The sequence below is a fragment of the Elaeis guineensis genome, chromosome 13 (assembly GCF_000442705.2).
Source record: "Elaeis guineensis isolate ETL-2024a chromosome 13, EG11, whole genome shotgun sequence".
Taxonomy (NCBI): domain Eukaryota; kingdom Viridiplantae; phylum Streptophyta; class Magnoliopsida; order Arecales; family Arecaceae; genus Elaeis; species Elaeis guineensis.
Genome location: NC_026005.2, coordinates 28,728,139 through 28,751,604, shown reverse-complemented (window position 1 = coordinate 28,751,604; position 23,466 = coordinate 28,728,139).

The following is a 23,466-nucleotide window of genomic DNA, read 5'->3' as shown; positions in this document are numbered from 1 at the left end:
CATCAATCGATCAGAACAAGTAGGATGCGATTTCCTCTTACCAGGAGTGATCGATTCCATGTTGACCTACTCACAACCTCCATACACATTCTACCATATCTAGAACACCCCGTGCATGACTAAGTCATGAATGAGTATGAACCAAAAAATATGAATTCATGTATATAAGGTTCTATAGTAGTCTCAGGTCAAAGGATTACATGCACAACTCTCACTATAAGAAAATATCTCTTGACAGGTAAGTAAATTCCATAAGATGTTTTTTAAGTCGGATCAATTCAGTGAACTCATTCTCTAATGAGCACCCACTTCCTTGTATTAGTGTCTCACATAAGTGGCATATGAGATCTGCCACCCTCTCCATCGAGCATACATAGAAAATGCTAATCTATCCAGAACATTGATCCCCTACTTAATGCTACTATGACTAGGAATATTCTAAATCAGGATTTTAGGTCTCATAGGTATGATCTCATCATAATCCTAAATCTATTTTTCTGATTTATGGAATTCATCATAATCATTACTAAAGTAAGATGCAACATATGATGAAAAATATCTTTTATTATTTAAAAAGTCAATGCATAAGTTTGGAAGCTTACAAGAAAAATCCATTAAAATATAAATTTCAATTAGCCTGTAGGGCATATTCCTTTCAATCTCCCATTTGCACTAAAGCCAATCGCCCTTATATTTTATCCCCATACAATCAAGATGGCGATCGAACTACTACTGTGGTAGAGGTTTAGTGAATGGGTCTGCTATGTTATTCTTTGTTTCTATTCGTTCAATGACAATATCTTGTCTTTCGATTATTTCACGAACGAGATGGAAGCATCTTATAATGTGCTTGGATTTATGATAAGACCTTGATTCCTTTGCTTGAGTAACTACTCCAGTATTATCATAGTAAAGTGGTACTGAATTTTTAATCTCAGGAATGACACCCAACTCAGTGATGAACTTCTTCATCCAGACGGCTTCCTTGGCGACTTCATTTGCAGCTATATATTTTGCCTCGATGGTTGAGTCAGCTACAGTCTGCTGCTTGAAACTTTTCCAACTAACAGCTTCACCATTAAGAGTAAAGACATACCCTGAAGTGGACTTGCTATCATCAGGGTCTGATTGGAAACTAGAGTCAGAATAACTTTCTAGTTTTAAATCAGATCATCCATATATTAGAAAAATATCTTTAATCCTTCTTAGGTACTTAAGAATATTTTTCACTGCTTTCCAATGATCTTCTCCTGGATCAGCCTGAAATCTACTAACTATGCCTAAGGCATAGGCAACATCAAGCCTAGTACATAGCATAGCATACATGATCGACCCTACTGCCAAAACATAGAAAATAGAACTCATTCTACTTCTCTCTTTCAGTGTTTTAGGAGACATCCTTTTAGAGAGATGTGTGCCTTGACTCATGGATAAATAACCTCTTTTACTTCCATCCATGCTAAACCTCTTTAGCACTAAGTCTATGTACCTGGATTGGGACAAGCCTAACATCCTCTTAGATCTATCCCTATAGATCTTTATACCTAGTATATAGGATGCTTCATCCAAATCCTTCATGGAAAATTTACTTGATAGCCATGTCTTGACCGATTGTAACATTGGGATATCATTCCCAATAAGAAGTATGTCATCCACATATAAAACTAAGAAGACAATGGCACTCCCACTAGTCTTCTTGTATACACAAGGTTCATCCACATTTTTGATAAAGCCAAACTCTTTGACTATAACATCAAATCGAATGTTCCAACTCCTTGAGACCTGTTTTAATCCATAAATAGATTTCTTAAGCTTGCATACCTGATTTTCTCTCCCTTTTGAGACAAACCCTTCTGGCTGAGACATGTAAATGTCTTCCTTAAGATAACCATTAAGGAAGGCGGTCTTCACATCCATTTGCCAAATCTCATAATCATGATATGCTGCTATTGCAAGCATAATCCGTATAGATTTGAGCATGATAACAGGTAAAAATATTTCATCATAATCAATACCCTATTTTTGCCTGAAATCTTTAGCTACTAATCTAGCTTTATAGGTTTCAACTTGGCCATCCGCTCCAATCTTTTTCTTATAGACCCATTTGCATCCAATAGGAGTCACACCCTTTGATGCATCAACCAAAGTCCACACTTGGTTGGAATACATGGAGTCCATTTTAGATTTCATAGCCTCTAGCCATTTGTTTGAGTCTCTTCTCATGATGGCTTCCGTATAGGTCAAAGGTTCATCATTCTCAATGATGTGGGCTTCATTATTCTCAATAACGAATCCATACCTCATAGGTGCATTCCGCACCCTATCCGACCTTCGGAGAGGAGATGTACTTTGTGTTTGTACTTCATTAATGGATATTTTTGGTTGAGAATCATCTTGTGCTTGCATTTGTAGGTCTTGAACTTCTCCAAGTTCAATTTTTTTCCACTGCCTCTTTCTAGGATAAACTCTTTTTCCATAAAAGTGGCATATTTACTGACAAACACCTTATGTTCAGTAGGATGGTAAAAGAGGTATCCTATACTCTCTTTAGGATAATCTACAAATAAGTATTTATCTATCTTAGCACTCAGCTTATGTCCAAAATTTTTTTTAACATAAGCTGGATAGCCCCATATCTTAAGATACTTAAGATTAGGCTTCTTTCCTCTCCATATCTCATATAGAGTGCTTGGCACAGATTTTGAACGTACTCTATTCAGGATATAGACAGTAGTTTCTAGAGCATATCTTCAAAAAAAAATTGATAAATCTGTAAGGCACATCATAGACCACACCATATCTAATAAAGTGCGATTCCTCCTTTCTGCTACACCATTTAGCTGTGGTGTATAGCAAGGAGTCCATTCTGAGAGAATTTTATTTTCTTTAAGATGATCTAAAAATTCACTAGATAAGTATTCTCTTCTTCGATTAGATCGAAGGATTTTAATACTTTTTTCAGTTTGTTTTTCGACCATACTTTTATACTCTTTAAATTTATCAAAGGCTTCGGATTTGTGTTTCATAAGATACACATATCCAAATCTAGATAAATCATCAGTGAACGTTATAAAATAAGAGTATCCTCCTCTGGCTTCTGTTGTCATAGGACTACATACATCAGTATGTACAAGTCCTAATAACTCACTTATCCTTTTTCTATATCCACTAAATGGAGTCTTAGTCATTTCTTCTATAAGACAAGATTCACAAGTACCTAATGATTCATAATCATAAGGATCAAAGAACTATTCTTTGTATAACTTGTTAATCCTTGTCTCACCTATATGACCAAGTCGACAATGCCAAAGTAAAGTTTTATTCAACTCTTCTCTCTTTCACTTTTTACTTTCATTAATATGAAAAATATTGTCATTAGATAGAATTAAAAGACCATTATTAATAATGCCATGACAAATAATTTCATTAGAAAAAAAAATTGAGCAACTATTGCTCTTTCCATTTATTTCATAACCTCGTTGCAATAGTAACGATACAGAAATAATATTTCTAATGATCTTAGGCATATAATAACAGTTTTCTAGCTCTAAGATCTTTTCCAAAGGTAACTTTAACATATATGTTCCTACAGCCTCTGCTTGGATTGACTCTCCTCCAACACCATAGAGCTCGAAGTCACTCTTCTTCAGCACTCTAATGTTCTGCAGCCCCTGCAACGACTTGCAGATATGAGAACCGCAGGCGATATCCAATACCCAAGAGTCTAAATTGGAAGAACTTAATGATAAAATGGTATGTATCTCATACATACCTTTCAGTGCATCGCTTGCACCTGCCTTTACAGTTGTAAGATATAATTTGCAATTTCTTTTCCAGTATCCTGTCTTGCCGCAGTGAAAGCAGGTACCCTGTTTGGAGACTTTCTTCCCCTTCTTCTTCATCTTGCCACCCTTAAGATTCAGTACTTTTTTTGAACCCTTAAAACCTGACTTCTTCTTAGAGGTTTTACCCACAAGAAGAAGTGGAGCCTTTTCTTTCTTAATATGACTCTCAGCTGTCTTAAGCATATTTAACAACTCAGACAAGGAGGTATTCAGTTTGTTCATATGATAGTTCACAACAAACTAAGCGAATGACTCGGGGAGAGATTGTAGGATCAAATCCTGACTTAATTCTTCATCCATCACAAAACCAAGTTGACCCAATCTGGTGATTAGATCAATGACCTTCAGGACATGGTCTTGTACGGATGATCCCTCAATCATTCTAGCACGGAATAACTGCTTAGATATCTCATATCTAGCAGTTCTACTCTGTTCTCCATACAACTCTTTAAGATTGAGGAGTATGGATTGAGTATCCATGCTCTCATGCTGCCTCTGCAACTCATTACTCATAGAGGCCAGTATGATGCACTTGATAGTCAAACTGTCATTCTTTCACATCCTGTATGTGGATACCTCCTCTTCTGTGGCATCATCCCCAACCTCTTGTGGTTCAGAGATGTCAAGAATATAGGAGAGCTTCTCCTGAGTAAGTATGATCTTTAAATTTCTCAATCAGTCCACATAATTGGGACCGGTCAACTTGTTGGAATCTAAAATTCTTCGCAATGATAGTGAAGATGCCATTTGTAGAATTTAATCTATAATAATTAAAGAATATTACATAAGCAAATAACTCATATTGACTCATATAATTAAATAAGATCTTTAGATTTAATTATGCCTCCCACTATTTTATCGAACATCATAACCCTCTACTATGATGAACGAGACATATGTAATATTTATCTTTGTCGGATTGAGACCCTAATTTCTCATAATGATCTTGTGTTAACACAACAAACCCTTATGAGTTTATAGGTAGGAAACTCTTTCCAATTGCATCTCATGCAACTTTCAATATTATATCTTGGCCTCTAAAATATTATTAACCTTGTGTTAATACAATAAGCTATAATATTTTAGTTAAGTTAGATCCTTCATTTCAATACAGTCAAATTCTAATATAACTGTCCTTGTGTTAACACAACAAAGCAGTATATTCAAAATTACCGTAAGCATCTTCTATGCACCAGGATTATGTTATATCAATTCTTATGACAAACCTCATGTTAACACAACAAACTAGCCATAGTTTATGATGTAACATTAACTTAGCATGAAGGAAGGCCCTTAATAGTATTTTCAACATTAGGATTTTTCAATATCAAGATCGCTTAATCAAATTGGCCAGGTAAGTAAGGTGGGGGTCCCCCCGTTGCTTTCCTTAGACATCAATAAATTGGCCAGGTCAGACAACAGAACCAATTAAAAAATCACCTATAGTACTTTCCTAGACACCAATTGATCAATTGATCAAGAATTGGTTAACCCATAATTGCATATCACTACCACTTAATATAATTTTCTAATGAGGGCTTTTATTTGGTCTCATGCACATTCTAACTACATAATACCCATTTATGTATAAACATTAAAACTTTCTACATGTGCAAGTGTAATATATGGACATTCATCATCCTAGGACAACCTTGCAGCATAACCCCGTTATGCTAGGACAACCTTATGTCAAGATGATGAAGTGGTGAATGATATATGCATTATTTCATATCATCATATGAAAGCATAAATTATTTTATAGTATAAATCATTCTATGGATCACATAAATATTATGTATATATGATTGAACTAAACAAGGCCGGCTCTGATATCACTGTAGGGTTTCAGGATGGGCATGCACAGTGGAAATATAATGGATTTCAAAATTTTAATAAAAAAATTTTAAATATTAAACCCTTAAACCAGCATCTTCTTGATGATTAACAATCATATATAACATAAATTCAAGATTAAATTTAAGTTATAGAAGAATACCTGTAGTGCTTAATCCAAATTTTGGCAGAACCTCCACCAGGTGCCCAAGTGTTCGCCTTCCAACGGTGATCCACACAGGGCTATGATCAGGACACCAACTCTTTGAGATGATTCTTCCTCCAAAATTCTCACTCTGAGAATTTTTTTGAACACCAGGACCTCAAGACGCTCTTCCTCTTCTCCTAGCCTTCCTATCCCTACCTTTCATCTCTCCTTGTCTTCCTTAATTCTCTTCCTAGACTCTTGTCCTAAAATCGGACTTGTCCTTTCTATTTTTGGACTTATCCTAACAAGAGAAGGAAAAGACTAATTAGACAATAGGGAGAGGATGTTAGAAAGAAAGGAGGAATTAGAAATCTGAATGAATCCAATCCCCCGGTGCACCCCCTTTAAATACTTAGTGATGGGTTGCCTTCGAGAATTTTTTGTGCCCCTTCTACGCACCATCTCGCATCCATCAAAAAATTTCACACCTTCTCATGAATTCTTATGCCTATCTGAAAGTTTTTAACACATGGCAATCATCAAAAAAAAATCCAAGAGATGCTTCATGCAGAAGGACTCTTCGGAATATTTTTCTCGATGATTCTCCGATGAGTCACGCAGCTTCCCATGGCATAATTTTTTTCCACCACCCATCAATGTAATTTTGTCCATCCAATGGCCAAAAATCAAGCTGCTAACATGAGAATATCATGGAAAAAACTTCAAATTAAGAAGTGGCATGACAAATGGGTTAGAGTTCTTCACAATTTGGACTCTTGGTCAGGCGCATGGATCAGGCTGACAGGATTTCCAACTTCAACGAATTTCCATGATTAAACCAGAAGGAATTTTAACTTAAAAAAAATTTTTCATCTCAAAATAAAGTTAGAAATCATTTAAAAATTTATTTTATCATGGAACATAGGATAACCTCAAGGATGAGGCATCCCATCTCATGGGATGCGAAAACTGTTTCTGCACACAAAAATTGTACCCACGCATAAGAAAAATTCTTGACTCATGGAAACTTGGTTTCTTGGGTCCAAATTTTCAATACATGCAGACAAAGGCTTATCCAACTCAAATCCAAAATTGATTTGAATTAATTTGACTTTAATTAGCCCAATCTAAAATCAATTTTAAACCCAATTCGAAATAAGGAGCTAGTTTTTTGCAACATGTGCTAGCATGTCAATTTTGCAAACATGATCTAATCTAATTAGACCCCTGATCAATACCCTTTGTGTGTGACCCATTGGGTTCCATATCTAGCCGGCAATAGGTTTGAGTTCAAGTCGATTTGATTTGATTAGAATTTAATCTAATCGATCTAGATCCAATCGAGCTAACCCAATTTCAGCAATTAGAACTCTTTCTAATTGGTGATTGAATTAAACCCATAAGACAAGATTGACGTCTAGCAATGTATCATGTCTACCTAGAAGATATAAATTTTTTGATAAAAATATCAAAAATATCCTTCAGTGAAAAGTTACCGTGCAATTTGATCTTGCGATCTCCCTGCACCCTGAATATGACTCTGGATATGGAATAATGTCAAATCCAATATCATACTCATATTTCTCTCAATCTTATATGATGATTCAATTAATAAAATATTAAAAACTTTTTTTAATTTTTATTCTGCTTTGATCAAAGGCTTCCTGAATCATCAATCGATCAGAACAAGTAGGATGCGATTTTCTCTTACCAGGAGTGATCGATTCCATGTTGACCTACTCACAACCTCCATACACATTCTACCATATCTAGAACACCCCGTGCATGACTAAGTCATGAATGATTATGAACCAAAAAATATAGATTCATGTATACAAGGTTCTATGGTAGTCTCAGGTCAAAGGATTACATGCACAACTCCCACTATAAGAAAACATCTCTTGATAGGTAAGTAAATTCCATAAGATGTTTCTTAAGTCGGATCAATTCAGTGAACTCATTCTCTAATGAGCACCCACTTTCTTGTATTAGTGTCTCACACAAGTGGCATATGAGATCTGCCACCCTCTTCATCGAGCATACATAGAAAGTGCTAATCTATCCGGAATATTGATCTCCTACTCAATACTCCTGTTCGGTATAAAATACCCCCCAGCTGAAGTTCGTGACAGGAATGACCCTCCAGGGATTCTACCGACTTTCGACCTTCGGTGACATCTCTCCAAACCTCTCTGGCGGCCGAGCCTCCGTAACACTTCCAAGTTTTGCCGACGGATAAGCCCCCACCAGCGTCGATCGGATTCTTCACGACGGACGGATGCCACCCAAGTTTCCACGATGATCGGCCACCTTCTAGACTTCGTCCGGACTCCTACGGGAGCCAGACTTCACCCCCGACTTCAATTGCAGGTAGACTTCGCCCGAACTCCTATGGGAGCCGGACTTCACCCCCGACTTCAGCTACAGGAGGACTTCGTCTGGACTCCTACGGGAGTCGGACTTCATCCCTGACTTCAGCTGCAGGAGGACATCGTTCGGACTCCTACGGGAGTCGGACTTCATCCCCGACTCCGACTGCAGGAGGACTTCGTCTGGACTCCTACGGGAGCCGGACTTCACCCCCGACTTCAATTGCAGGTAGACTTCGTCCGGACTCCTACGGGAGCCGGACTTCATCCCCGACTTCAATTGCAGGTAGACTTTGCCCGGACTCCTACGGGAGCCGGACTTCACCCCCGACTTCAGCTGTAGGAGGACTTCGTCCGGACTCCTATGGGAGCCGGACTTCATCCCCGACTTCAGTTGCAGGAGGACTTCGTCCGGACTCCTACGGGAACCGGACTTCATCCCCGACTCCGGCTGCAGGAGGACTTTGTCCGGACTCCTATGGGAGCCGGACTTCGCCCCTGACTTCAATTGCAAGTAGACTTCGTCCGGACTCCTACGGGAGCCAGACTTCATCCCCGACTTTAATTGCAGGTAGACTTCGCCCGGACTCCTACGGGAGCCAGACTTCATCCCCGACTCCGACTGTAGGTAGACTTCGTCTGGACTCCTACGAGAGCCGGACTTCACCTCCGACTTCAATTGCAGGTAGACTTCGCCCGAACTCCTACGGGAGCTGGACTTCATCCCCCACTCCGGCTGCAGGAGGACTTCGTCCGGACTCCTACGGGAGCCGGACTTCATCTCCGACTCCGACTGCAAGAAGACTTCATCCAGACTCCTACGGGAGCCAGACATCATCCCCGACTCTGGCTGCAGGAAGACTTCGTCCAGACTCCTACGGGAGCCGGACTTCGCCCCCGACTTCAATTGCAGGTAGACTTCACCCAGACTCCTACGGGAGCCGGACTTCACCCCCGACTTCAGCTGCAGGAGGACTTCGTCCGGACTCCTACGGGAGCCAGACTTCATCCCCGACTCCGGCTGTAGGAGGACTTCGTCCGGACTCCTACGGGAGCCGGACTTCACCCCCGACTTCAATTGCAGGTAGACTTCGCCCGGACTCCTATGGGAGCCAGACTTCACCCCCAACTTCAGCTGCAGGAGGACTTCGTCCGGACTCCTACAGGAGCCGGACTTCATCCCCGACTCCGGCTGCAGGAAGACTTCGTCCGGACTCCTACGGGAGCCGGACTTCACCCCCAACTTCAATTATAGGTAGACTTTGTCCGGACTCCTACGGGAGCCGGACTTCACCCCCAACTTCAATTATAGGTAGACTTCGTCCGGACTCCTATGGGAGCCGGACTTCACCCCCGATTTCAATTGCAGGTAGACTTCATCCGGACTCCTATGGGAGCTGGACTTCGCCCCCGACTTCAATTGCAGGTAGACTTCGTCCGGACTCCTACAGGAGCCGGACTTCATCCCTGACTTCAATTGCAGGTAGACTTTGCCCGGACTCCTACAGGAGTCAGACTCCGAGCTCCTACTGCAAGCGACCCACTCCGAGTTTTCGCTGCAAACGATCTACTTCAAATTTCTACCACGAGTGGTTCGTGCCGGATTCCCACCGTAAGCCTTCACCCAAGCTTCCATTATGGATGAATTCCTTTCAAATTTCTATTGCAGACAGGCCTTGGCCGAGACTCCTCGACAAATGATCCCCATCCAAACTTCTACGGAGATCGAACTCCAACCGAACTTCGATCGACAGGCCTGGACCCCCTGGCAGGCCACAGTAACGACCACGACTCTGCTCCACTTTCTGTAACAGATTATGTATGGCTCCATCACTCCCTGGCAGGCTGCAGTAACGGCCACGACTCTACTCCACTTCCTGCAACGGATACCGCGCGGTTCCTCCACCCTCTGGCAAGTCGTGACAACGGACGCCGCTCCACTCCCCGCAACAGACTCCACGTGGCATGTCCCAGTGATGGCCATGATTCCACTCCACTACTCTTCGCAATAAACTCCTCCTGACCCTGAGCAGTCCACTGCCAGACGGTTACAAACATCGCCATCAGTCTGTTGCCCCCCCGCCTATAAAAGGGGATACATTATTCTCTAAGCTCTAATTTCTATCCCAAAAACTCTGCTTAAATTTTTGTTCGAGCACTCCATTCTTGTTGAGGCAGAGAACTGACTTGAGCATCAGAAGGTCTTGCCAAAGCAACCCCAACTCCGGTTTAGACTTCTTTTGCAGGTCCCGACGGCGACTGTGACTCCTTCGACTCCAGCTTCTCCGACGCAGGTGGATTTTTGCACCAACATGATTGGCGCTAGAGGAAGGGGCCTGAACCTTCGCAGTACCCTTGTTCTTAAAGGAGCGCTCAATGGGATCACCTTCGGTCATCTTTTCCGACATCCTCTCCTCCTTCCCCCACTAGGTCTTCGCCCGATGCCTCCCCGCAAAGCATCCACGCAGCGATCCATGGCCTTCGTGGCTAGATCTCAGGCTCCGGCCTCACCCCCAGTTTCCCAGCCTCCTCCTCCTCCTCCGGCAACGGCGGTTGGCATGGAGCAATTCGACCTACTGGTGCAGCAAGTCAGAGGCCTCACTGAAGCTATGCAGGCCATACAACAGCAGCAGCAGCCGCAGGCATCAGTGCGACTGGAGAGAGCGTCACCAGAACACCAAAATCTGATGGTAGGATGGGCCACTTGGGCCAGCCACCCCGTCTTTCCTGGAAAGATGAATCCGAGGGTGGAGAGCCCTCAGTCAGATCATGATTCCACCCTTGGAAGATCTCTACCTCCATTCTGCCAGAAGACCCTTGAGACCCGTAGTCGAGAGGATTTCCTGGACCGGAGGCTCCAGGAGATGAACCGACGGATTGAAGAACTCCGCCACGCTCCCTCCGCTTATGGTGAGGATATTTGTACTAACCCTCCCTTTTCTCAAATGATCATGCAGGAACCAATCCCGCCGAACTTCAAACTCCCTCAATTTGAAAGCTACGACGGGACTTCAGACCCAGTTGACCACCTAGAGGCCTTCCGGACAATGATGCTGCTTCATGACATGCCCGACGCCATTCTATGTCGAGCCTTCCCATCCACCTTGAAGGGAGCGGTGAGAAACTGGTACTCGATGCTGAAGCCGGATACCATCTTTTCCTTTGATCAGATGAGCCACCAGTTTGTGGCTCATTTTGTTAGCAGCCGGCATCCCCGGAAGGGTTCGGAATCCCTCATCAACATCAAGCAGAGGGAGGGGGAGTCCATTCGGGCCTACATCAACCGTTTCAATGTTGCCGCGTTGGAGGTCTGGAACTTGGACCAATCGGTAGCGATGGCCGTCCTGAAAGGCGGTCTTCAGAAGAACGACCTTTTATTCTCCCTGAAAAAGAAGTACCCCAAAAATTTTGCTGACCTGTTAGCTCGGGCCGAAGGGTACGCCCGAGCGGAAGAAGCCTTCAAAATGAAGGACGAGGAGACAGCGAGAGAGTGGCAGGCGGGAGACTCGAGTAAGCCCACAATCCAAAAAGGGCAGAGAGAAGCTCGGCCATGTTCTCAAACTCCTCCCGAGCACAAGCGCATCCAGACTCCTCCCCGAGCACGCAGACAGGGAAGCCCGGAGCACCGGGCTTGGCGGGGCTCTCTCCCAGGAAGATTCTGCAGCTACGCCCCCCTCAACGCATCAAAAACCCAGGTGCTGATGGAGGTCAGAGAGCAGCTCCTAAGGCCAGAAAGGATGCGCACGCACCTCGAAAAGCACAATCCTAACAAGTTCTGCCTCTACCATCGTGACCACAGCCACGATACGGAGGAATGCATCCAGCTCCGAGATGAGATCGAGGAGCTCATCCGATGAGGTCGACTCGATAGGTTCATTCTACGTCGGCCTGAGGGTAGAGAAGATCGGCCAAGGGCCCTGCCACAGCCTGAGCCGCCAAGGAGGGAAGAGCAGCCCAGAGATCGGCCTCCAATTGGGATCATCAACTCCATCTCTGGAGGACCTTGACAGGAAGCAGACCTTCCACGGCCCTGAAATTTGAAAACTTGTAAATGTATAACGAACGACCCTACTTTAAATCAAGATTCCTTTCAGATCTGCACATCTTTTTCTTTTTGGCATGGACTTGTAACGACAGGGGACGACCCCGTCGGACAACAAAAACAAACCCCAATGTGGGCAACGTCGAAGGCCCGGTTATTTGTAGATCGGATGGGGGGAGAGACCATATAGCGCCCATATGCGCCCCCACAGCCATGTTAGGGACAGGAGGAAAACCTCGCCCTAACATGAGCAAGATCGAAGGCCCGATTATTTGTAGACCGGATGGGGGGAGAGACCATATAGCACCCATATGCACCCCCACAGCCATGTTAGGGACAGGAGGAGAACCTCGCCCTAACATGAACAAGGTCGAAGGCCCGATTATTTATAGACCGGATGGGGGGAGAGGCCATACAGCGCCTATATGCGCCCCCACAGCCATGTTAGGGACAGGAGGAGAATCTCGTCCTAACATGAGCAAGGTCGAAGGCCCGATTATTTGTAGATCGGATGGAGGGAGAGGCCATACAGCATCCATATGCGCCCCCATAGCCATGTTAGGGACAGGAGGAGAACCTCGCCCTAACATGAGCAAGGTCGAAGGCCCAATTATTTATAGATCGGATGGGGGAGAGGCCATACAGCGCCCATATGTGCCCCCACAGCCCGATTAGGAACAGAAGGAGAACCTCGTCCTAACCTGAGTTGAAACCGATCACATTAGAAATAGGGGAAGAATCTCGTCTCGACACCAATTAAGGTCTGGCCATTCGAGACCCGACAAAAAAGAAGAAAACCTTCTCGATGATCCTTCTACGCTACCGCGACTCCGTAAAAAGCTAGGGAGAACCCTTGCCTAAAAAAAAAAAGAGAAGAAGGAGGGAAATGTGAAGGAACAGCGGCGGGCTACCCTAACGAAAAATAGAGGTCAAACTACACTAAAAGCACAAAGGACCTCGTCTCTATGAAGAGGGAGGAAGAGAAAGTAAGATCTTCAATCGTGAACAAAAGGCAAATCGACACGGCGATGGCTAGGAACCTCCAAGCGGCATCGATGCCGAACTAATCAAAAGCATAAGAAACTCCATAATGACAACCTAATACAAAGATGAACAAGGAACCTTCGAACAACATCGACATCGCATGGGACAAAAATGAAAGAAGTCCGACACACGACAATTCAACACGGCGTATGGGTAAGGTAACAAAGACCTTTTCATTTCATTAGCAAAATATGCGTTACAGAGCCTGAAAGACCAAAAAAAAAATAACAAAAATAACAACGACAACAACAATGGCGACAACAAACAGACAAGCGGCAAAAGAAAACACTTGGAGGGACGGAGAACAAAAAGAGCCCTAAGGGGGCCCGGCTTCCTCCGACTTCGAACTTTCGGCTTCGACCCTCATCAGGGAGTGCCTTAAGCTCTCGACTTCTTCTTTCAATTCCTTCTCTCTTATTAGCATTTTTATATATCTCCGATGAAGCCGCTGGCTTTCGTTCTCCGCCTCTCGATGCCTTTTTCTCAAGACCTTAGATTCTGCCTCTGCATCCTTGACTGCCTGCTGCTCGTATACCAACTGGACCTTCAATTGCTGCAGTTCGGCCTTCCCCTCCCCAAGGGTGATAGATAACTCTTCTATGGTTCTTCTCAGGGATTGGAGTTCGTCGGAATCTCGAACGGGAGCAAACTGAGCCCCTTCAGCTAGCTGCCTTTGAAGGCGGGCAACCTCGTCGGTCGCCATCCTGAGCTTCCCCCTATATTCGTCCACTTGCTTGCACCTCCTATGGGAGCCAGACTTCACCCCCCACTTCAATTGCAGGTAGACTTCGTCCGGACTCCTATGGGAGCCGGACTTCACCCCCGACTTCAATTGCAGGTAGACTTCGTCCGGACTCCTACGGGAGCCGGACTTCGCCCCTGACTTCAATTGCAGGTAGACTTCGTCCAGACTCCTACGGGAGCCGGACTTCATCCCCGACTTCAATTGCAGGTAGACTTCACCCGGACTCTTACGGGAGTCAGACTCCGAGCTCCTACTGCAAGCGACCCACTCCGAGTTTCCACTGCAAACGATCTACTTCAAATTTCTACCACGAGCGGTCCGTGCCAGATTCCCACCGTAAGCCTTCACCCAAGCTTCCATTATGGATGAATTTCTTTTGGATTTCTATTGCAGACAGGCCTTGGCCGAGACTCCTCGACAAATGATCCCCATACGGGCTTCTACGGAGATCGGACTCCAACCAAACTTCGACCGACAGGCCTGGACCCCCTGACAGGCCTCAGTAACGACCATGACTCTGCTCCACTTCCTGCAACAGATTTCGTGTGGCTCCATCACTCCATGGCAGGCCACAGTAACAACCACGACTCTGCTCCACTTTCTGCGATGGATACCGCACGGTTCATCCACCCTCTGGCAAGTCGCGACAACGGACGTCGCTCCACTCCCCGCAACAGACTCCACGTGGCATGTTCCGATGATGGCCACGATTTCACTCACTACTCTTCGCAACAAACTCTTCCTGACCCTGAGTAGCCCACTGCCAGACGGTTACAAACATCGCCATCAGTCTGTTGCCCCCTCCGCCTATAAAAGGGGGACCCCAGATACGTTATTCTCTAAGCTCTAATTTCTATCCTAAAAACTCTACTAAAATTTTCATTCCAGCACTCCATTCTTGTTGAGGTAGAGAACTGACTTGAGCATCGGAGGATCTTGCCGGAGCAACCCCAACTCCGGTTTAGACTTCTTTTGCAGGTCCCTGCGGCGACCGCGACTCCTTCGACTCCAGCTTCTCTGACGCAGGCAGATTTTTGCACCAACAACTCCTATGACTAAGAATATTTTAAATCAGAATTTTTAAAATTTTAGGTCTCATAGGTATGATCTCATCGTAACCCTAAACTCATTTTCTTGATTTATGGAGTTCATCATAATCATTACTAAAGTAAGATGCAGCATATGATGAAAAATACTTTTTATTATTTAAAAAGCCAATACATAAGTCTGAAAGATTACAAGAAAAATCCATCAAAATATAAATTTCGATTAGCTTGTAGGGCATATTCTTTTCAGTAGTATGTAGTGGTAACCCAATAGAATTGAAATAAATCTCTAGGTGTACTTAATGTGTGATTCAGTCTCTCTATCATGAGTCCTAACTTGATGACAAATCATGGATAAATCGTTAAACCTCAACATCAGTCATATGATAGATTCGATTAGCTCAAGTCCAAATGTGATTACTATGAAAACTCTTTTTCATTAATCACACTACTATGGCTATAGATTCTTGAACTTAGCCTTTTAAATCTCATAGAACTACTCCTCTCTATCAAGATTGATAGATCCCATCTTGATGTATACCATACTCCTACAGTGGACCAGCTATCGCCAACAACCACTATAAGGGCTCATTGAGATCTATATTTATGTATCAGTCAAATTCCAGCAGCCTCACTGTGAGTAGTAGTATAATTTCAGATCAAAAGATCATTCATACAACTACAGTATCAAGATAATCACTGATGATTGAATAGAAATTCAAGTGATCTCTCATATGATCACGCTCAGTACTAGTTATTCTCTAATAACTACCTGCACTCATCATCCAATATCTCTACACTGTAGATCAGAGATTCATCTAGCCCGAAAGAAGTAATCTATGTGTCAGTCTATCTAGATCTATCACCATCCTGATGATGATTCTATGATCGAAAGTATTTAGAAATTAAATACATATCTCTAATTCTCAATACTTTGAGAATATATATCAAAAACTAATTTCATGGATGATTCAAGGATACATCACACTTGAATGAAAAATAAATTTATCTTTTTATTGATTAAATTAATATATTAAGTATAAAATTATATCCTAAAATTATTACAATGTGTCATCTATATTGGCTTTTAAGACATACATCTAACACAGAGATCACAACACCATCGGCCAACTAGCACTCTTCATCCATGTATGAGTCAAGTAGAGGTGGAGCATTAAAGCAATCGAATACTCATCATCCCTTGCTAGCTTTATTTCATCCTCAGATAAAATGCTCACAAATTGGGGATAAGATCAATCGAGCCATGGGAATCCAACCCTTGTGACCTCTGACTACTATAGCTAGTAGATAAAGATGAAAAATGATGAAGATGACAAGGAAAAAGAAAGGTTTGTATTAAAAGGAAAATGTATTTACCAAATTTAGGTTGGGCCTCTTACAAAATCAATTTGGCTAAAAGCCAAAGAGCACAAAATGGGCCGACCTCAAAATTGGCTCGATCAAGTCCGAGCTCAGATACAAAAATAAATGAAGTGGTCCTAGGTGTCGGTGGGAGCATCCGAGCCCCTAGCTGGGACTTTGGGCTCCAATAGCATGATCACTGTGGGGGTTGGACAGCTACCACACCACCAGGTCTTCGCCATGCTCCGGCCCAACCTCTACCTCAACCCCTGCCTCCCTCCATATGGCCTCTTCAGCTGTTTCCACCCTATCCTCATTGTCAAAGTCTAGAGGTCTGAGGTCAAGGTTTGGGACGAAACCTCAAACTTTCACCTTATAGTCTACAAGAGCCTCAAGATAAAAGTCAGAAGTGAACTCCAATTTGATTATTTTAAACTCCTCAAAAGAGCAGAACACTTTGACTACGACAACCTTCTCAGACTCTAGCTACTTCTTCTAATGGCTCACCATGACACTCAGGCCCTCTGATAGATGAGCCTCGACATCACTTTGAGCCATTGTGACCTTAGTCTCTAGTGATTTGACTTGCCTTTAAAGATCGAACTTTCTCCTCGACCACCCTGTCGAAGCTAGGACCTCGTTCACATTCTTGGAGGTCTGGGAGGGCTCAAGCTTTGGCTTGAGTCACTTGGTCCTCGATTTTCTTGGAAATTCATCGAGCCTCTTTCAAAATGTTGACAAAGTGGTCCACATAGTGGACGAGCTGAAGACAATAAGAGATTAGCAAAAAAAAGGGGGGGAGGAGGAAAAAAGAAGAAGAGAAACTTAAACGCTGACATATAGAAGTAAGTCATAGGAATCCTTAATGTGGAAGTCGGGGCCTTCCGCATTGAGGATGTCAATGTCGACTAGTGTTATCATGGCTTGAAGAAGGTCACAAGTGATGCGATTATTCTCGAAGCCCAAGCTCTATTCTTGAGTCTCCTGCTCAAGCCGAGCTGAAGCCTTGGAGGAATCTCGACAGGAAGGTCAGCTTGCCATGAGGACATGTGCACCGAGATGTAGGGAGTTGATGAGTCTTGGATGTGAAGAAGGGAGAATTGACTCCCCCAGAGTGATTGACTTTAGAGTTGGGATGAGCCAGGCCCCAGAAGCCTCCTTCCTTGGAGGACCTTGAGTTGGTGTTTGGAAGGCCTGAATAGTAGGTTGTATGAAGATGGCCTCAGCTTGGCCTCGCTTAGCATCGAGAGCCTTTGCCGAGGACTTCTTCTCTTTGTAGTTTGATGAAGGAATTTATTGTCCTTGGGCTTCATATTTTAAGAATGTGGAAGTCAACTAAAAGAAAACAAAGAAAAAATATTGAACAAGATTGACTTACTCTGAGCTCAACATGCTCATCCCTAAAAAACAAGAGGGAAAAAGAAGAGAAAACTAACCTAGGGAGAAGATGATTTAGCAAACTCAAGGGCCAGACTTCAGGGTCAGATGTCGGAGCTTGGCTACAACTACAGAAGATTGTGACTACCAACGGCAATCATCGGAGCTTGCTAGAAATCACCTAAGGGGCTCGCTTCCCTTTCTTAGAATAGTAAAATGATCAAAATAAAATGACTAGAGGTGAAACAGCACTTATCTGTAGAAGCTTAGACAACTCTGATCTAATGGTTTGTCTAGCCATAGTTGATGCATGCCAAGTGGCAATGCTCGATTGGGTGCAGAGGCTCATATAGATCCGAAGGCTCAGCAGCTTAGATGGATGTATTAAACTCATCAGCGGTGCTGCTTCTCGACATGTATCACCAACTCAGAGGACACTTCGAAGGATGGCAGCTTAATGGTTCAACCATGACCTCGGACTCATACTCTCTTCGATCGATCTCAACATGAGCTCAAGCTTGATAGTGGGAGGCATCTATTGTGGACCACCATCTTGGTCTTGGCCGATTGTGTTCTCAGCCCTGATTAAGAACCTACTGAGCTCGAACTTCGATAGATATAGAAACAAGAGGCTAGTTTCGACCGACTTGAAGTAGGGATGGCAATATGGTCTAACCTATCAGATAACCGATCCGACCCGATCCGATTTGCATGGGATAGATTTTATCTAATCTGATTAAAATCTGAGGTGGATATGGGTTTTAAAAAAAAAATCCAAAACAGATATGGGTCAAGTATGGGTAATGGTATACCCCACCCCAAATTTGACCTGATATATATATGCCCAACATCCAACACAAAACCCTAGTCATCTAAACTTTTTGTATTTGGCCTCTCCACCTCTCCTAAGCTTTCATATTCGGCCACTCCAAGCCTCCTATCTAATTAAGACTCTTGAAGATGGAAAAGATAGAGGAAAATTAGGGGAAAAGACTCCCCTTAAGCTTTATGATTTGGCCACTCCAAACCTCCCATCCAATTGGGACTTCTGAGAGAAAAAAAAGAGGAAAAACTTGGAGAAAATAAAGGAAATGTTAAGAAAAATAAAGGAAAAGCAGAAAAATAGAAAGATAAGATCTCTTCCCACATAGATTGTCATTTTTTCTGTTCGCTTCTTTTTTTCTTTTCATTTCTTTCTTTTTTTTTGGAGATCTATGGGAAAGGAGAGCACCTATGGGAGATTAGAGAGATCGGAGGGATTTCTTAAGTCTTGATGGGATTTTTTTCTCTATTCAGCCACTTCAAGCATCCCACCTGATTGGAACTCTTGAGGATGGAAAAAATATAGGAAAAACTAGGAGAAAACGAAAGGAAAATCAAGGAAAACAAAGGAAAAATTGAAAAAATCAAGAGGTAAGTCCTTTTTCTCACATAAATTGTCATTTTTTTTCTTTTTGCTTCTTTTTCTTTGGTTTTCATTATCTTTTCTAGAGATCCATGGGAAAGGAGAGCACTTGAGAGAGATTAGAGGGGTTTTCGAGGTTCCAATTAGTTTTTTTTCTCATGTATATGGGATTCTATCTAGGTTGTGGCCGTGTGCGTTAGTTCCTTGAGGTTTTGAGAGCTTAATCTTGGTAGAAGCATAATATTTGGTAGGGTTGGGATTTTTGATTGAAAAGATTCCTCTTTGGCTACAAATTTTCAATTTATGGGGCTCTATTCCACAGCACAATTTTTTTTAACTGTATAGGGATTTCAGATATATACGATCTGACTCGACCCATTCTTGGAGTCCGACCTGACCTGATTCGAGATGGGATATGGGGTGGGCACAGATATGGATTTATTGCTAGTGGGATGGATATGGATATCGATCAATCGGATCTATACCAAACCCATTGCCACCCCTAATCTGAAGAAATCAAACATGAAAATTGCTAGGGTAAGTTCTTCACCATACTCTCTCCATTTTTTTGTTCTCCATCTTTTGACTTGAATGTCGGAGGGTTTTCATCAGAAAACACACCAGTTAGGACTTTTTGTAGGTCTCGAGCTGGCTACTCAAAGTCATCCCCTCTATGCAGCTTTGCTACCTCGGCCAAAAAGAGTGCCTCCAACCTTAAGCATGGGATTTGGCAGCAACAATACCAAATATGCACATATGCATTGGTGCTTGAATTTCATGCTAGAGTGCACAGGAAATGTACAAATTTAAGATACTTTCTTGTTAGAGTTAGGTGATTTCAACATACAGAATTTTTTTCATCTTATGAAAATGCAGCGAAAAGCATAGATTAAAACTTTAACCTATTGCATGTCTTAGATCACATCTAATATCACCTAAATGGGATCTAACATGCATGATAAAATCAGATTTATAGATTTGAAAATAGAGATAAGAAGGATTCAAAACTTACATCGAGATCACTATCTACTTACAAGCCAGATCTGGATTGAATCTTGGTTCTGTTTATAGCCATGCACATCCCTGACCTCTACCAGTGATAAGAACAATTTCAACTCACACTCATCAAGAATCATCGATCTAGAATAATCTTAGTAAATTCTCATAATCCATCAGTGATATCTAGCAATATATAATGACAATCTAATAAAATTAAAAGTAGAACTGTTAGGTATAGTTATCGTGAGATTTAGTTCTTCTATCGAGAGTCCCGACAGGATACAGGTCATGAAAATTCGTCAAACTCTAAGCATACGTCATATGCAAGACTTAATTAGCTTGAGTCCAATCATAAATCTTATAAAAATTTCTTTTCACAATCATGTTATTTTGGCTACAGACTTAAGGACTTAGCTTCTTAGATCGCATAAGACTACTCCTCAACTATTAAGGCTGATAGATCCCCTATGAGTGCACATCCTACTCCTACAGTGAATCTACTGTAGCCAACAAACACCATAAAGCTCCAAATGGTTAGGGACCATGTTTATGTATTGTCAAACTACAGCAATACCACTATGAGCAGTCGAAGCACTGTAGGTTAGAGAATCACTCATACAACTACAGCATCGAGATAGTCACTGATAAGTGAGTAGATATTCAAGTAACTTCTCATTCTTGATCATACTTAGTATCATTGTTCTCTAATAACCACCTACACTCTCACTCTAGTATCCCTACACTGTAAACTCGAGACTTGTCTATCTAAAGAAAAGTGATCCATGCACCGATCTTAATGGATCCATCACCATCTCTGTGATGATTCAGTGATCAGAAGCAGTTTAGAAGTTAATCTATATAATAATATATATCTCAAATTCTCAACTCTTGAGAATATGTGTCATTATCCATTAATCCCTTGGATGATTCATAGACACATTACACATGAATAGATAAGAAAAATATTTATTTTATTAATTTCATCAAATCAAGTACAAAATATTTTCTAGAATAATATACTGTGTCAGCCAACTATTGACTTTCAGATCATACATCAAACAATCTCCCATTTGACCTAAAACCAATTGTCCATATGCCTAAGATCCATCTTTTCAAGGTGGGCTTCAGTCTTAGCTGGCTCAACTTCTTCGTCAGTGGGTCTGCCACATTGTTCGTGGAGTCTACTCTTTGCATCTTGATATATTTCTTTTCAAGATAATCATATATAATGTGAAACTGTCACTCAATGTACTTAGACTTCTAATGAGACCTGAGCTCTTTAGTGAGGGCTATGGCACTGTTGTTGTCCCAATATAAGGGGATGGCATCACTCTAAGCTTTGTAATGAACTTTTTATATCAGAAGACTTTCTTTGTAGCTTTCGAGGCAGCAATATACTTAGCTTCCATTATAGAATCTGCAATGATGGACTGCTTAGAACCCTTCTAGCTAGTAGAACCACCATTACACAGAAACACATACCTTGATGTAGACCTTCTATCATCAAGATCAAATATAAAGTCTGAGTCAGTGTATCTCTCAACCCGCAACTTAGGACTTCCTCCAAAGATCAAGAACAAATCTTTAATTTTTCTCAAGTACTTAAAGATGTTCTTCACAATAGTATGCTCTTTGTCTGGATTCAACTAATAGCTACTCGTGACACTCACAACAAGAGCTATATCAGGTCATGTACACAACATAGCATACATGAGGCTCCCTACTGTCGAAACATAAGAAATCTTGCTCATCCATTGAATCTCCTCAGATGTGTTAGGACACATCTTCTTGGAAAGACTAATGCCATGTCTAAGAGGTAGGAGTCCCCTCTTAGAGTTCTCCATGCTGAATCTCTTCAGCACTTTCTCTATGTACATTTTCTGTGAAAGGCCAAGCATTCTATTTGGTCTATCTCATACACCTTAATTTCTTGAATATAAGATGCTTCCCTTAGATCTTTTATGAAAAATTTTTTAGACAACCAACTCTTGATCGAAGTCAACATGAGAATATCATTCTCAATAAGAAGGATGTCATCTACGTATAATATGAGGAATGTAACGGCCCTCCTACTGACCTTCTTGTAAACACAACATTCCTCCTCATTCCTGATGAAATCAAATGATTTGATTGCATCATTGAAATGAGTGTTCCAACTCCAAGAAGCTTGCATTAATCCATAAATACATCTATACAACTTGCAGACTTTGTGATCTCCATCATTGGAAGCAAAATTCAAGGGTTGTTCCATATAGATATCTTCCTCAAGATATCTATTAAGGAACATCATTTTTACATCCATCTGCCATATCTTATAATCATGATAAGCTGCAATGATAAGTAATGTGTGAATAGATTTCAGCATGACTATAGATGAAAAGGTATTTTGACAATCAATGCCCTTACATTGACTATAATCTTTTGTCACTAGCCTAGCTTGATAGGTCTCAATCTTACCATCTGCACCTATTTTTCTTTTGTAGATCTATTTACACCCAATGGATATAATATCCCCAGGTAGATCCACTAAGGTCCAGATCTGGTTCGAATGCATTAAGTAAATTTCTGACTTCATAACATTCAACTATTTCTCGAAGTTGATATCTGACATCACCTCATCATAGATCTTAAGATCAACTACTTGATCCTTATCTCCCACGAGGAATACTTTCTCTACATCCTCTATAAGTATACTTAAGTATCTTTCAGAAAGATGGGAGATCCTACTAGATCTATGAGGTGGAGGAGGAACTGAAAGAATAATGCCTTACAAGTCAATCACATATGGAATGCCAGAGGATATTTTTTGTAATTTATCTTTCAAACTCATGTAATTGCTATTAATATTATTAATAAAATAGATATTTTTGATTCATTATATGTTGTATCTTATTATTTTTAAGATTATAATAAACCTCATATGTCTTGACAATGATTTTAGGGCCGTGATGAGATCACGTTAGTGAGATCTAAAACCTTGATAGCCACAACCTAAAATATTTTCAGTCATTAGTTCATTGAGTTGGAGATCAATGATACCGGTAAGACTGGCATGTCCTATGTATGCTCAAAGATGAGGGTAGTTAATCTCACAACCACTTATATGATAACACTAATACAAAGATGTGGGTGCTCATTAGAGAATGAGTTCACTGAATAAACCTGCAAGAAAATATCTGATGGAGTTTTATTTATATGTCAGCTGATGATTCTTTAGTGGGAGTTGTATAAGTGATCCTTTTGTTGAAAAA